We start from the raw sequence: 15,592 nt of genomic DNA on the forward strand, positions 1-15,592 counted from the left end.
CCACCCTTGGGAGGTGACTTGGGAGTGGGAGAGGCAGTGACTCCCAGCCCTGGGCCTGAGCAGCACTGGGATTAGGGGAACCGGGCAACAGGATCTCAGTACCTGAGGTTGCTCACAGCAATCAGGGAGTTAGCGAGGAAGGCCCCGGGTGGAGAGTTATCAGGCAGTTCTTCAATGACCTCCTGTGAGACCCAAAAGAGACAAAGGAGCGTGTGAGATTCGGGCCTCACTGACACTTCCCAGTGCAGAGATTACACAGCCAGAGCCCCACACAGCCAGCAGGATCCCCCACCTGCCCCCCGCTCCTCCGATTCCTGACCACTAGTGACCAATCTCTGAATTTCTCCCATCTCTTCTCCCCAGTAATCCCTGCCCTCAGCTGCCCCTCCAGCACCAGCCAACCCTTAACCATTGGCCCGGAGAGACCTCCTCCCCTCCCATGTCTCTGTCCTCCCTCCAGCTGCTGGGCGCCGTGTCTCACTCACCACAATCCTCTCCACCACAGCCGCCTTGCAGCAGTGCGGCTCCAGTGTGTCCTGCCCTCTCTGCTGTGCAGCAAGACACATGAGGTGGATGGTGTTTAGGAACATGAGCTGCTGGGCCTTCTCCTGCACCCACGAGAAGTGGGGTATGCAGAGAGAGAGTCAGTTAGCCAGGGACTCCCCCGCCCCACCCACATCAGCTGCATGCCTCAGACCTCAATGGGGGATAGTGGGGACCCATCTATTGTCCAAATCACCCACCATCCGACACAAGCAGGGTCAGGAACTGGGACAGTGTTTATGGGGAGAGGAGACATGGCTGGTGTGTGACAAACTCCCCTACCTCCGGGGTCCCAGATCATGGAGGAGAAAGGTCCCCATTAGGGCTGGTGCATCATCAAGGACAAGACCCTCTGCAGGGGGTCAGGGTGCTGGGAAGGGGCAGGACAATCTCGGTTCCAGCACAGCTGCGGAATGTCTGTACCTTTTCTCTGCCCCGGAGCTGCTCTCGGAGGTTATTGAGAGAAGCCTCCTCTGTGGCCACATTCACCCATTCCTCCTCCTCGTCCTCTGAATCCCTGGGGTTTCCTGCATGAGGGAGAGAAGGGGACAGGGTGATGCCTGCTGCCACTCGGGGGAAGGACAGGGGCATGGTGGGGCAATGTGCCCCCTTGTATATCCGGGACCCAGGAAAGATTGGGCCCCACACTACCCCTTCTTAGTGATGCCCACACTGTCCTGGACTCCCTGAGAGGAGTCTCACTCCCGCCGCTCGCCCCCAAACTGTAGCACCAAGGACCAAAGTGGCAGCAGCTAGTGTCAGTGGGGTTCACGTAGCTCAGGCCAGATTCCTGGGCTCAGGACCCGCCCCCATAGCATTGGTCGAGTGCCTGTGCCAGGGCGTTCACAGCCCCCTCCTCACTCCTCCCTGAGCCCAGCTTGGCTCCTCACCTTGAACAAACCAGCCTGAAGCATGAGCCTCGCTACTGCCCAAGTCCCAGGCACTGCTGCTGTCCCATGGGGAGCGGGCCAAGCTGCTGGCGCTGGGACATGGATCCTCCACCTCCTGCTCTGGGGAGGCTGGAAGGTCCTCACTGACCAGGCAGGGCGATGCCGCCTGCTGGGAATCAGGCCTGGGCTCCTGGGGCTGTTGCTTCCCACACAAGCCCCAGAGCCACCCTGCCTGGCTCCCCTCCTGCGCTGGGTCCTGCCTGCCCAGCCGCATTCTGGGGCAGCTCCATTTCCGCCTGGCCTCTCCCAGCTCGGCACCTGCGCCGGGAGTGGGTTTTCTCCACCAGAAGGATGGACACTTCCACCTCCTGGCCCTGCCAGGAGCTCCTTCCCCGCCAACAGGGATGCTCTGCTCCTGGGGAAGATGGCAGCTGCTTCCCTTAGGCTCTGGGGCCACCTGCAGAGCCTTCTTCCTCTGAACATCCTCAGGAGCCTGGCCATCCTGGAACCAAGTGGGGAGCTGCCGTGAGTCTGGGGTCATGGCAGCCTCTCACTAACCAGCCTGCTCTTTGGTCCCTCCCCATCCCTGCCCCAGACAGAACAACCCCTCCTCCCCCGACAGCAGTGCAGGGAGTGCAGGCTATACACACTGGCTGGAGTTCATTGCATGATCTGCTCTCCCTCAATGTTCCCCCTCGTCTCCCTGGGGCTGCAATGCCCGGTGAGTCTGCTCCTTTTTGAGCACTGGTCTCGGTCACTAAGATCATTGGTCACTTTGGACAAGCAGCTCCCTCCTGCCGTCCCAGGACACACTCCCCCAAGGCTAGAGAAGGAACAGAACCCAGGAGTCAAGACTTCTCCTGGGAAACCATTCCCCATGTCAAAGTCTCCAGGGATAGAAAGCCCAAGGCCTTTCCCATTGTTTCCATACTCAGCAGCTCACAGGGTCTGGTCCAGCTTAGAGACTCTCAGCCTAGGGAACAGCCTACAAGGGAAGAGATGAGAGCCCCATTGCTGGGACCTTGCCAAACACACTGGAGAGGACTCTGGACAAATCCCTCCCCAGTCTGAGAGCGAGGGGATGCTGGAGGCGGTTTGCAAATCCAATCTCCTTTGCTAGAGAGTCTCTCCACCTCTTTCTGCCTCTCTCCAGACTGACAGGGGACGTCACAGAGGAACTCTAATGCCACTCACTTGCTCTAGGTGATGGAGCGATGGATGGAGGATGTTCAGTGTCGTCCCTCGCCCTCCTCCTCACTCCCTAAGCCCAAGGCAGGTTGGAGAGTGGGGTGGTAACTTGAAGAGTTATCCTGCCCAGCCAGCAGGCAGGGAGATGACACTGGGCGATCGACTGGCTATGAAAACAACAGTTTGTCTTATTGCCAAGGGATGGAGAAACTTAGCCTGCAGCAGGGGGTGCAGAACACTGCCTTAGTGCGGGAGTGACAGCGCCTCCTAGATTCTCATATCCCGGCACTTTACACACCTTCCTGGAGCCTCCCAAACCCCCGGGCTGTAGGGGCTGTGACCCAAACCCTACTGATGAGAAACAGGCCTGGGGAGGAGGGTCACACCAAGTGTCAGAGCCAGGGATGGGACTCAGCAGTCCTTATTTCCAGGCCCCTTCTCTAACTCCAGCTGCACCATCTGACCATTAAAGGTCGGAGCACACTATCCAGGAGGAGGAGCCTTTTCCTCTGGGGTTTCACTTTAGCCCAGGGGCCCAGCTATGGAATTTGACTCAAGAAGACCAAGTCTCCAATTTCTTGAGGGCATTTTGACTTCCAGTCCTGTGTTCCAAAGTGATTGGGGTCATCTGCAAATTTTAGAAGCCCTCTCAACTCCATTTTCCAAATCCTTAATGAAAATATTGACTAGTACCGGACCCCAGACTGATCCCTGTCGGACCCACTAGGTACATCCTATCAGTTGGACAGCCAGACCTGGAGAAGGACTCTTGGAATCTGGGCTTACAACCAGCTCTGCACACACATTCTACTAATTGCATCTAGACCACATCTCCCTAGTTGGCTTGTGAGAATGTCCTATGGGACTGTGTCAAAAGCCTTATTAACACCAAGATACATCACATCTACTGTTTACCCAACTCCACCAGGCCCGTAACCCTGCCAAAGAAGGAGCTGGGATTCATTTGGAATGATTTCTTCTTGACAAATCCATGCTCACTAGTCCTAAGAACCAAATTATTCCGTAGGTGCTGACAAACTGATTGTTTAATAATGTGTTCCAGTATCTTTCCAGGTATGGAAGGGAGGCTGGCTAGTCTGTAAGTCCCAGGGTTCTCTTTGTTCCCTTTTTAAAGATAGGTCCTGTCTTCTTAATGGATGAGATAATGTTCTTTTTCTGGGATCTCACACGAGAACTGGGGCACAGCACCCGGTTTGTTAAGGTCACAAAAATGGAGGTAGCAACCTCCTCTCTCCTCCTGGCAAAGAACCCCAGGTACCTAAAAGAGTGGGACTCACATTCCTGAATGGTTAAAATTTGGCCCTGACCATTTCTGATTTCCACAGACTAGACATTTTTGCAAAGTTTAGAATTCCTTGGTGCTCAACACCGTGAAAATTTCCTTTGTCCTTCACAAAGGGCTTTAACGCCCTTATCTCACTCAGGCTCTTGACTGACCAGAGTTCGAGAATTGTCCCTGTTCCCATTTCACAGATGGGGAGGAGCCTGAGGTACAGAGAAGGGAAGTGACCTACACAAGGGCCTACACAGCAAGGCGGTGGCAGAGCCAGAAAGAGAAGCCACCAGTCCTGACTTCTGTTCTAACAGACAGCAAACCCCCCAGAGACAGGGATATGTTGTTGCAAAACAAAAGCATCTCCCTAGTGTGTTAAATTGTCTCATCGCACACAAAGAGGAGACACACTTAGATCTCGAAAATTAGATAAGATGTCTCAGTCTGAGCTAAGTAGTTCCTGCTCTGAACAACTGCAAAATAATACAATACAAATAAAATAGACTATTTCAGCTATTCTATTATGTCATAATCTGATCAGAGTAAACATGACAGAACACCTCATCTTATGCACTGCTCTGAGTGACACTCTCCAGCGGATCCCCATGCTCCACCCACCGTGAGGTAGGTAGGAGCGGATCTTTATCCCTACTTGCAAGAGGGAGAAGCTAAGACTGAGAAAGGAGAATTCACTTGTCTTAGGTCACACAGTCAGTCAATGGCAGAGTTGGGAATAGGACCCAAGACCCCTGACTTTCAAATTAACCATCAGATCTTGAATTTCATACATTGAATGACCTGAATAAAGTGGTCTCAGATGAGCTCCAGACCAGCAACCGTTCATAGTAATTATTCAGCGAGTATTTTAGGAGAACTGGAATGGCAGAGAAAATCCTGAACTGCCCAGAGATAATTAATGCAGAGAAGCAGCAAAATTTGTCTAATATATGACTAGTTAAGACTTATTTACTTGGTCTTAAAAGAGAACAAGAGGGACCTGAGTCTCCTCCCTGTCAATAACCTCTTCCTCAGCCAATCAGGGTGGGGACCAAGGGGCGGGAGTCTGAGGGTTCTCACCAGAGAGCCAAAGGATGGCCCAGGTCACCATTGGGGATCACTGTCCGAGTACTATTTCAGCACCACATTTTTGGGTGGACCTCCCACAATGAGAGCTGCAGAGCACCTCCCACAACAAACACACACACACACACACACACCCCTCATGGTGGTAGGAGTGGAACGGGGAAAGGACAAAAGTAAGAGATGAAGAGAAAGGAGAGAGTGAGGGAGAGATGGAGGAAAAAAGTAAAACAAAAAGGACAAATCTTAATGTCCCCAGTAATTCTAAGGGACAAAATCCCAGGTGGGGAATAAAATTCAGCCATCTTAAGCTAGTGTTTTCTATGCCTAGAATTCAGCTGGCGCCAGATGCATCAGACTGAACAGGTTCCAAACCTCTCGGAGGCTCTTACCTGCTAAACGGGGATGTCTGTTTTCTAGTAAAATCAGGAAAAAGGAGACAACTCGAAAGAGGTTCTCCTCATGCTCACGTATGTGAACCCTAATACTCTCTCAGTCCTCCAAGAGAGACCTCGAGAAGGAGACTTGCTGAAGCAAAGCCACAGGGGTCCAAAAACCTAAAAACAACAGGATACAAGGCATAAGCAGATTGCCCAGAGCCAAGTTCCAAATCCTAGGGCTAGAACAGCATCTCCATCTAGTGGCCCCAGGACGCAGCCACTGCAGGGGACCCAGCCACCCCTACTCCCTGAACTGTCTCATGCCCTGGCAGAGTGTCCTCACCTCCCGCACCGTGCCTATGTTCGTATAGCCCAGGAGCCTGCTGTCCTGGTGCCAGTCCCAGACCCACAGGTCTTCAGCCTCATGGATGGTCAGGCCTGGGAAAGAGACATACACACACATTTGTCCTTCTGGTTGCAGTGCTTGTGTCCTTCCAATCCCATTGGTGGATACACAGGGGGCAGAGTCCTCGCTGTGTGCCTGGCCCAACACAATGGCAGGGTGTGGTGCAGAACACAGAAAGAGATAGAGAGAGAGAGACTCGTCCTCCAGTCAGGCTTGGTCTGAGAGAAATTGACTGGGGTCCCAGTCTCACTCTTCCCATGGGTGCCATTTCCCAGCTGGGTTCCTTACCCCTCTGGTGCAGCAGCAGCTGGTAGAGCCAGGAAACCCCTTCCCTGGCCTGCTGGCTGACATCCTTCGCTGGGTCACTGAGGAACAGAGCCAGCTCTGCCATGTGGTGACCCATCCTGGGGAATTCCGCTCAGTTCTAATGGATGGGAGAGGGAGAAGGGACTCCATCAGCATTTTCCTGTCAGCTCCCAGTAGTTCCCCACAGCCCCTTTACAAGAGATGATAGATGATGGGAGCTAGAGCCAGACCCTTAATTTCCTCTGCCCCAAACGGAGGCTGGAGCACAGGGATTTGGGCAGGGCCCTCCATGAGGACTTGCTTCCCCAGCTGCTCCAGGATGACAGGCATGAACCTGGAGCACGGTCCCCTTAAAAGGTCAGAGTCACCACTTAACTAGGACAAGAAGAAGCCAGGCTCATTCTCTGCTCTCACTCTGCCACCCTAAGAGGAACACTCCTAACCCACAGCCCCTGCAGCAGCAGATCCTACAGCCCATTGGAGCCAGCCCACATACGCGTGGAGTCAGGAAGCTGGGGTCAGAGGTCACTTACGTCAAACTCAGAGAAGGTGACGGTGGATCTGAGCAGGGCCATGCTGCTCCTAATGACCCTGGCTCTCTCTTCCGACACCCTGGACACGATCCAGTGGTTAATGTGCTGTGGGGAAGGGAGGCAGATCAGGATCAATGGGCAGGTGCACCTATTGTGGAAATGAGACAGCCCCCACCCATCCCCAGGGGGCTGAGACATTGTGCATTTGGTGGAATATCTGATTCACTGATTGCAGAGCTTTAGAAGGGGATTGTTGCCCACAGGACAATTCTTGAATCCTGCAGGTCACAACTTGTCATTCTCTCTCTAGATTGGAACAACGTTCTGTGTTGAGGCTGGTCTCATCCTCCCTGCACTCCTGATTCCCGAACAATCCCCTGAGAAATTTCAGGGCCCGTCGGAGCGAAGGGCTGATTCTCTGGGGTCCTCCTGTTTCTCTAGGAACGAGCCTGTGACTCCACTCTGAGGACCATGTTCTGGATCTCTCAGGAGGGGTTCAGACTCTCACTCCCCAAGCCAGCCAGAGCCCCGTGGTTAGTGCTCAACAGAACCTGGAACAGCTCTGGCTTCAAGTCCCAGCTCCTTCCTCTGTCCTTCAAGGAGGAAGGGCCTGACACCGCACTGCACTGACTACCCTGACCAAGGACGGCCCACCGGGGGCCTGGCTGGGAGGACAGACTGGAAAACGGATCTAAGAGTGAAGGAAAAATTGCCCCCACCCCTCTCATCGGACTCACCTCCAAGATGTAGTGGAGCCGGCCAGTGTCTGGGGACTCTGCCAGCAGGTTCCTCAGCATGGCGTCAAGTAGGTCTTGCAAGAGCCTATGCAGATCCTGAAAGCAAGGGAGAGCCATGGGACAGATTTAGGGAAACGGGGGCTACACCTGCCACAGGACGAGAGGAGGGGTCTCTGGGAAGCACTGGTGAGGCCCCCAAACACATATCCTGGCCTCTCTCATTCACATCCCACTGCAGGCAATTAGCAAGGATTCATGGCAGGATGACAGCTGGCTCTTCAATCCATGACTTTAGCATGATCTACCTGGACTTGGGTGGTGTCCTTCTCCATGTGCATGGTGACGATGGCGTGCAGGGCAGCTCGGAGGAGGTGGGTCTCCAGCTCTGGCTCCAGGACAGGTGTCATGGTGCTGGCAAGAGACAGGAGCCGGTATTAGACTGTGCAGTGCGGGGATGGGACTGGCACCAACACGCACGTGAAACTGCAGGGAAATAGGCACAGGCTGGCAAGAATGGAAACTGAGGCACTGAGCCAGGGAATGAGAAGGCCAAGGTTTCCCAGAGAGACAGTGGCAGGGCAGGAATAATGACTGTTCCTCGGACCCCGCTGCCCCTTCTGTATCTCATCCTAGGAGGGAGCCTCTCCCCAAAGCCATTCCAATGTTACTACAGTGAAAAGAAAAGTGCAGCCAGGAGAGAGTGAACCTTCCCTCCACCTCTGCCAGAGGAGCCACCCTTGGGAGGTGACCTGGAAGTGGGAAGGGCAGTGACTCCCAGCCCTGGGCCTGACCAATCTCTGAATTTCTCCCATCTCTTCTCCCCAGTCTTCAGCCCCGGCAATCCCTACCCTCAGTTGCCCCTCCAGCACCAGCCGTCCCCCATTCATTGGCCCAGGGAGATCCCCGCCCCTCCCATGTCTCTGTCCTCCCTCCAGCTTCTGGGTGCCGTGTCTTGCTCACCACAATCCTCTCCACCACACCCGCCTTGCAGCTGTACGGCTCCAGTGTGTCCTGCCCTCTCTGCTGTGCAGCAAGACACGTGGGGTGGATGGCATGCAGAAACACAAGTTGCTGGGCCTCATCCTGCATCCACCAGGAGTGAAGTATGCGGAGAGAGAGCCAGTTAGCCAGGGACCTCCCTGCCCCATCCACACTAGCTGCAGGCCTCAGGCCTCAGTGGGGGAAAGTGGGGACTCACCCATTGTCCAAATCACCCACGACTCTGATACAAGCAGGGCCAGGAATTGAGACAGTCCCTATGTGGGGAGGAGACCTGACTGGTGTGTGACAAACTCCCCCACTTCTGGGGTCCCAGATCATGGAGGAGAAAGGTCCCCATTAGGGCTCATGGATCATCAGGGACAAGACCCTCTGCAGGGGGTCAGGGTGCTGGGAAGGGGGCAGGACAATCTCGGTTCCAGCACAGCTGGGAAACGTTTGTATCTTTTCTCGGCCTTGGAGCTGCTCTCAGAGGTTATTGAGAGCAGCCTCCTCTGTGGCCAAACCCACCCATTCCTCCTCCTCGTCCTCTGAGTCCCTGGGGGTCCCTGCATGAGGGAGAGAAGGGGACAGGGTAACGCTTGCTGCAGGGAAAGGACAGGGGCATAGTGGGGCAATGTGTCCCCTTCCCACTGCCGGACTCAGGGCAGACCGGGCCCCACGCTCCCCCCTCTCACTGATGATTTCAGCCCTCAACTCCTTCAGGAGTCCATAGCAAAGAGACCCCTCCACAATGTCCTGGCCTCTCTGGGAGGAGCCTCACCCCTGCTTCCCCGAGAACTGAAGCACCAAGGACCAAAGTGGCAGCATTTAGTGTCAGTGGGGCTCACGTGGCTCAAGCCAGACCCCTGGGCTCAGGACCCGCCCCCATAGCACTGGTCGAGTGCCTGGGCCCCGGTGTTCACAGCCCCCTTCCCACCCCTCCCTGAGCCCAGCCTGGCTCCTCACCTGGAACAAACCAGCCGTGCCCGTCGGCCTCACTGGTACTCGAGTCCCAGGCGCTGCTGCTGTCCCATGGCGAGTGGGCCAAGCTGCTGGCGCTGGGACACGGATCCTCCACCTCCTGCCCTGGGGAGGCTGGAAGGTCCTCACTGACCAGGCAGGGCAATGCCTCCTGCTGGGAATAAGGCCTGGGGCCGGTGCTTCCCACACAACAAGTCCAAGAGCCACCCTGCCCGGCTCCCCTCCTGCGCTGTGTCCTGCCTGCCCAGCCGCATCCTGGGGCAGCTCCATTTCAGCCTGGCCTCTCCCACCTCAGCGCCTGCACCGGGAGCGAGTTTTCTCCGCCGGAAGGCTGGGTGCTTCCACCTCCTGGTCTGGCTGGGAGCTCCTTCTGGAGGGGCTGCTCTGCTCCTGGGGAAGATGGCAACTGCTTCCCTCAGGCTCTGGGACCACCTACAGAGCCTTCTTACTGAACATGCTCAGGAACCTGGCTATCCTGGAACCAAGCGGGGAGCGGGCGTGAGTCTGGAGTCAAGGCAGCCTCTCACTAACCAGCCTGTTTGGTCCCTCCCCATTCCTGCCCCGGCCACAGCAGTCCCACCTCCCCTCACAGTGGTGCAGGGAGTGCAGACTACACACACTGGCTGGAGTTCATTGCATGATGTGCTCCCACTCCATATTCCCCCTCATCATCCCTGGGGCTGCAATGCCCGGGGAGTCTGCTCTTTTTTGAGCACTGGGTTCAATCACTAAGACCTTCAGTCACTTTGGACAAGCAGCTCCCTCCTGCCATCCCAGGCCACACTCCCCCTCCCTCCTGTACCCCCAAGCTAGAGAAGGAACAGAACCCAGGAGTCCGGACTTCTCCTGGGAAACCATTCCCCACTTCAAAGTCCCTAGGCATAGCAAGCCCAGGGCTTTTCCCATTGATTTCCATGCTCAGCAGCTCACAGGGTGTGGCCCAGATCAGAGAATCTCAGCCTGGGGAATAGCCTCCCACAAAGGAAGGCCTGGGAGCCCCATTGCTGGGACCTTGCCAAACACTGGAGATGGCTCTGGACAAATCCCTCCCCAGTCTGAGAGCGAGGAGCTCCTGGGGGTTGTTTGCAAATCCAAGTGGGACTTGCATTCCTGAATGGGCTTTAAAAAAGACAATTGTTAAAATTTGGCCCCGACCATTTCTGATTTCCACAGACTAGACATTTTTGCAAAGTTTAGAATTCCTTGGTGCTCAACATCGTGAAAATCCCCTTTCTCCTTCACAAAGGGCTTTAACGCCCCTTATCTCACCCAGGCTCACAACTGCCCAGAACTCAAGAATTGTCCCTGTTCCCATTGTACAGATGGGGAGGAGCCTGAGGTACAGAGAAGGGAATTGACCTACCCAAGGGCCTACACTGCAAGGCGGTGGCAGAGCCAGAAGGAGAAGCCACCAGTCCTGACTTCTGTTCTAACAGACAGCAAACCTCCCAGAAGTGGGGGTATGTTGTTGCAAAACAAAAGTGTCTTCTGTTTGTCACAGTGTGTTAAATTGTCTCGTCGCACACAAAGAGGAGACGCTTAGATCTCGAAAATTAGATAAGATGCTTCAGTATGAGCTAAGTAGTTCCTGCTCTGAACAATTGCAAAATCATACAATACAAACAAAATAGACTATTTCAGCTATTCTATTATTTCATAATCTGCTCTGAATAAACATAATAGGACACTTCGTCTTATACACTGCTTCTAGTGACACTCTCCAATAGATCCCCATCCTCCACCCATCGTGAGGTAGGTAGGAGCGGATCGTTATCCCTACTTGAAAGAGGGAGAAGCTAAGGCTGAGAAAGGAGAATTGATTTGTCTTGTGTCACACAGCCAGTCAATGGCTCTTACCTGCTAAACAGGGATGTCTGTTTTCTAGTAAAATCAGGAAAAAGAAAGGAGAAAACTCCTCACATTCACATATGTGAACCCTAATACTCTCTCAGTCCTCAAAGAGAGACCTCCAGAAGGAGACTTGCTGAAGCAAAGCCACAGGGCTCTCTGAGGTCTTTCTGGCCCTGTGCCCCTGTCCTGCCTGGCTGAGGTCAGCATCTCTCTGTGAGGTCACCACCTCCCCACCATCTTTGACCAATACGCTGAGGTCCTGAAAAAGGCCTTTGTGATGTCACCGACACACACCCCCCAGCCCTGCAGTGCTAATGTCCTGCTGCAGGCCAGACACTTTGGAGGTTTGAACTACTCCCTGTGGATCATCCCGCTCAAGGAGTGTTCATTCTGGGAAGCAAGCTGGCTAGACAGTAAAACATCAGATGCTGCTTCCAATGCTACACTCTGTTTTTCAAAAATGAGTAGACATTATGGCCACAAGAGACTGTTAGAGCATCTAATCTGACCCCCTGCATATCACAAGCCTCCCCTATACCACAATAGCTACTTTTGGGGAAAACATTCCAGAAAGGCATCTAGTCTTTATTAAATAACATCAAGAGATGGAGAATCCACCACTTTCCTTGGTAGCTTGTTCCTGTGCTCAATCATCCTCGCTGTTGAATATTTGTGCCTTATTTGTCATACAAATTTGTTTCTTTTCACCTTCCAGCCATTCCCAAACCTGAGCCGGCTTTTGTACATGATAAATCTGAGGAATTGTCACAGATTGAGATATCACTAGAGGTGGTTTTGGAATTAATTGATTAATTTAACAGTAACAAGTCACCGGGACCAGATGGCATTCACCCAAAAGTTCTGAAAGAACTCAAATGTGAAATTGTGAAATTACTAATTATGGTTTGTAACCTGTCCTTTAAATCAGATTCTGTACCCAATGATTGGAAGATAGCTCATGTAATGCAAATATTTAAAAAGGGCTCTAGAAGTGATCCCAGCACTTACTGACCAGTAAGTCTAATGTCAGTACCAGGTAAATTAGTTGAAACAATCTGAAAAAATAGAATTGTCAGACACAAAGAAGAACACAAATTGTTGGGCAAAAGTCAGCATGGTTTCTGTAAAGGGAAATAATGTCTTACTAATCTATTAGAGTGCTTTGAAGGGGTCAACAAACATGTGGACAAGGGGGATCCAGTGGACATAGTGTACTTAGATTTCCAGGAAGCGTTTGACAAGGTCCCTCACCAAAGGCTCTTATGTAAATTAAGTTGTCATGGGATAAAAGGGAAGGTCCTTTCAGGGATTGAGAACAGGTTAAAAGACAGGGAACAAAGGGTAGGAATAAATGGTAAATTTTCAGAATGAAGAGGGGTAAATAGTGGTGTTCCCTCAAGGTCTGTCCTAGGACCAATCCTATTCAACTTATTCATAAATGATCTGGAGAAAGGGGTAAAAAGTGAGGTGGCAAACTTTACAGATGATACTAAACTGCTCAAGATAGTTAAGACCAAAGCAGACTGTGAAGAACTTCAAAAGGATCTCACAAAACTAAGTGATTGGACAACAAAATGGCAAATTAAATTTAATGTGGATAAATGTAAAGTAATGCACATTGGGAAAAATAACCCCAACTATACATACAATATGATGGGCGCTAATTTAGCTATAACTAATCAGGAAAAAGACCTTGGAGTCATCGTGGATACTTCTCTGAAGACATCTATTCAGTGTRCAGTGGCAGTCAAAAAAGCAAAAAGGATGTTAGGAATCATTAAAAAGGGGATAGAGAATAAGAAGGAAAACATATTATTGACTTTATATAAATCTATGGTACGCCCACATCTTGAATGCTGCGTACAGATGTGGTCTCCTCATCCCAAAAAAGATATACTAGCATTAGAAAAAGTTCAGAGAAGGGCAGCTAAAGCGATTAGGGGTTGGAACAGGTCCCATATGAGGAGAGATTAAAGAGGATAGGACTTTTCAGCTGGAAAAAGAGGAGACTAAGGGGGGATATGATAGAGATATATGAAATCATGAGTCATGTGGTGAAAGTGAATAAGGAAAAGTTATTTACTTGTTTCCATAAAACAAGAACTAGGGGCCACCAAATGAAATTAACAGGCAGCAGGTTTCAAACAAATAAAAGGAAGTTCTTCACACAGCGCACAGTCAACTTGTGGAACTACTTGCCTGAGGAGGTTGTGAAGGCTGGGACTATAACAGGGTTTAAAAGAGAACTGGAAAAATTCATGGAGGTTAAGTCCATTAATGGCTATTAGCCAGGATGGGTAAGGAATGGTGTCCCTAGTTTCTGTTTGTCAGAGGGTGGGGATGGATGGCAGGAGAGAGATCACTTGATCATTGCCTGTTAGGTTCACTCCCTCTGGGGCACCTGACATGGCCATTCTTATGTTCTTATGGGTCTTGTTATACCTTTCTCTGATAGATTAAAGAACCCTTTAATACCCAATATTTTCTCTCCATTAAGGCACTTCAACACTTCAGTGAAGTCACCTTTCCATCTTCTTTTGATAAGTTAAACAGGTTGAGCTCTTTCAATAGCTCACTAGACGGCAGTTTTCTCCAGCCCTCAGAATATTTGGTGACTCTTTCTCAACATCTTTTTCAAAGGAGGACACCAACACTGGAGGCAGTATTCCAATAGCTGTCTCACTGCTGCTGTGTCACCTCCCTTTCCTACTCACAGCTCTGCCCATACGTCTAATGATGGCTTTAGCCCTGTTCAGACTGGGAGCTCATGTTCTTAGGAACAAAACGAGGGTGGCACCATGATGGAGGTATCTCTGTCCCAGAGCTGGGAGCCAGGGACAGGAGAAGCTCCCAGGCAGGCTATGCATCGGGGATCCCATTTCTCCTCTAAGAGACTACATGGCCCAAGGAGAAAATGGCTTTTACCTCCATGAAAGAGGGGTCTTCCATCTAAGCCTCTCTGACACCTCAGCTGCAGGCTGTGCCCATCTGGGAGGCTGTGCCAGATTCCAGGGCCTGGAAAACAGCTGGGAATGAGGCTCCTATTCCTTTCATACCCAGAGAACCCATAGAAGAGCCATGGGGAGAATAAAGGGCAGGAGGTGAAGCTAGCCCTGAGCCTCTGTCCCACCCCGACCTCCTCAAAAGCTTTCTGTGTTTCAGTGGGCCTAGGGGTGGGGCCCTGACACAACAGCCCTTCTGCACCACATGGGGCAGGGAGAGCTCTGCCTGGGCGCAGGGGGAACGGGATAGGGGTAGACCAAGGAATGGGGGGAGGGAAATGGGTGTGAGGGAAAGAGCTCCTGCCCCAGATGAAGGAATTTGGGGGCAGAGGAAAGGACCCTGCTCCACAGAGAGGGGAGAGAGTTTCTGTGAGTGCCAGGGGGCTCCACTTCCCCTTCCGCTAGCTCCCCATTTACAGGGAGCCAGAGCAGTACCTGCAGCAGGGAGCAGGAGTTGCTGGTGGCCTCAGAGGCACAGGCCCTGCAGTGCTTCGGGCACCAGGCACAGGTGCCGGATGATGAGGAGCTGGCGCGTCACATTAGCCGTGACGTCCTCCTGCTGCAAGGGAACAAGACCTTGTCAGATACTCAGACACCCCCAAGGAACCAGGGGGGATTAAAGGCCCCTGGAACCAGCAGCATTTCCACCCAGCCCCTGCCCACCTCTGAGGGATGCATTCACCCTCCTGACCCCCAGGATGGAGTCTTGTTGTACTTTCTAGTGACCCTCAGCACTAAGCCCCCTCCTTGTAGGGGGAGCTCCTGCCACCTCCCCCTCAGTGCCCCTCACAGCTGTTCCACCTCCAATCCACAGCTCAAGTTCTCAGACCCCTATCCTCCACACCCACCCAGGATGGGCAGAGAGGGGGCTCTAGCAGGGGGGCAGGAGGGATTCTGGCAGCAGTGAAGTGGAATGTGGGGAGGTTGAGACCTTTCCCCAAGTCACTCCAGCCACTAATACTGAAGCCGCAGATTGGCAGCCCTGGTGAATGGGGCGGATCGGCAGCTCCTGCTGACTGAATCCTCCCGTTCTCTCCAGACTGGGTCCAGCCTTGCTGACAGCAGGAAAAGTTTCCTACATCCATGTGCCTCAGCTCTGCCTGGTCAGTCGCCATCACCCATCAGTCCTTGGCCTCCCAGGCTGCCAGTGATGGGAGCAACTCTGGGTGGTGGCTCGGGGGACACAGGCACTAGGCCACTGGGAACTGGGTGTGGCCCTGTGGGACAGGAGAGATTGGCAGAGAACACTTGTGGGACTCCCCTGCCCTTCCCAAGAGCGATAGCACCATGTCCTAAGAACAGAAGTCCGGGATGAGCCAATGCTTGTCATTAATTAGCCAGGCTAAAGAGTTGGGCTGGAGCTGCTCCGGGGACAAGCTGGCTCCCTCCTGCTCATGGAGGTGAATTCATCTCCTTTCCC

The 15,592-nt window shown here is 52.7% G+C and overlaps 1 long non-coding RNA gene across 2 annotated transcripts in view; it reads right to left on the bottom strand.

Annotated features, from left to right (window-relative positions):
• Window positions 1-5,460: 5,460 nt before the first annotated feature.
• LOC116823546 (uncharacterized) overlaps window positions 5,461-15,592 on the bottom strand; it is a 32,201-nt gene continuing 22,069 nt past the window's right edge. The window contains exons 3-5 of one of the 2 annotated variants that reach the window (XR_012654812.1): window positions 6,070-6,205; window positions 5,719-5,813; window positions 5,461-5,552 (exon numbers count right to left, since the gene is read on the bottom strand). This is a non-coding gene — a long non-coding RNA (uncharacterized LOC116823546). Of the gene's footprint in view, window positions 5,553-5,718; window positions 5,917-6,069; window positions 6,206-15,592 lie in introns of both variants that reach the window. The other variant, XR_004373445.2, reaches the window with a different exon arrangement.

Source organism: Chelonoidis abingdonii, chromosome 24, assembly GCF_003597395.2.
Source record: "Chelonoidis abingdonii isolate Lonesome George chromosome 24, CheloAbing_2.0, whole genome shotgun sequence".
NCBI lineage: Eukaryota > Metazoa > Chordata > Testudines > Testudinidae > Chelonoidis > Chelonoidis abingdonii.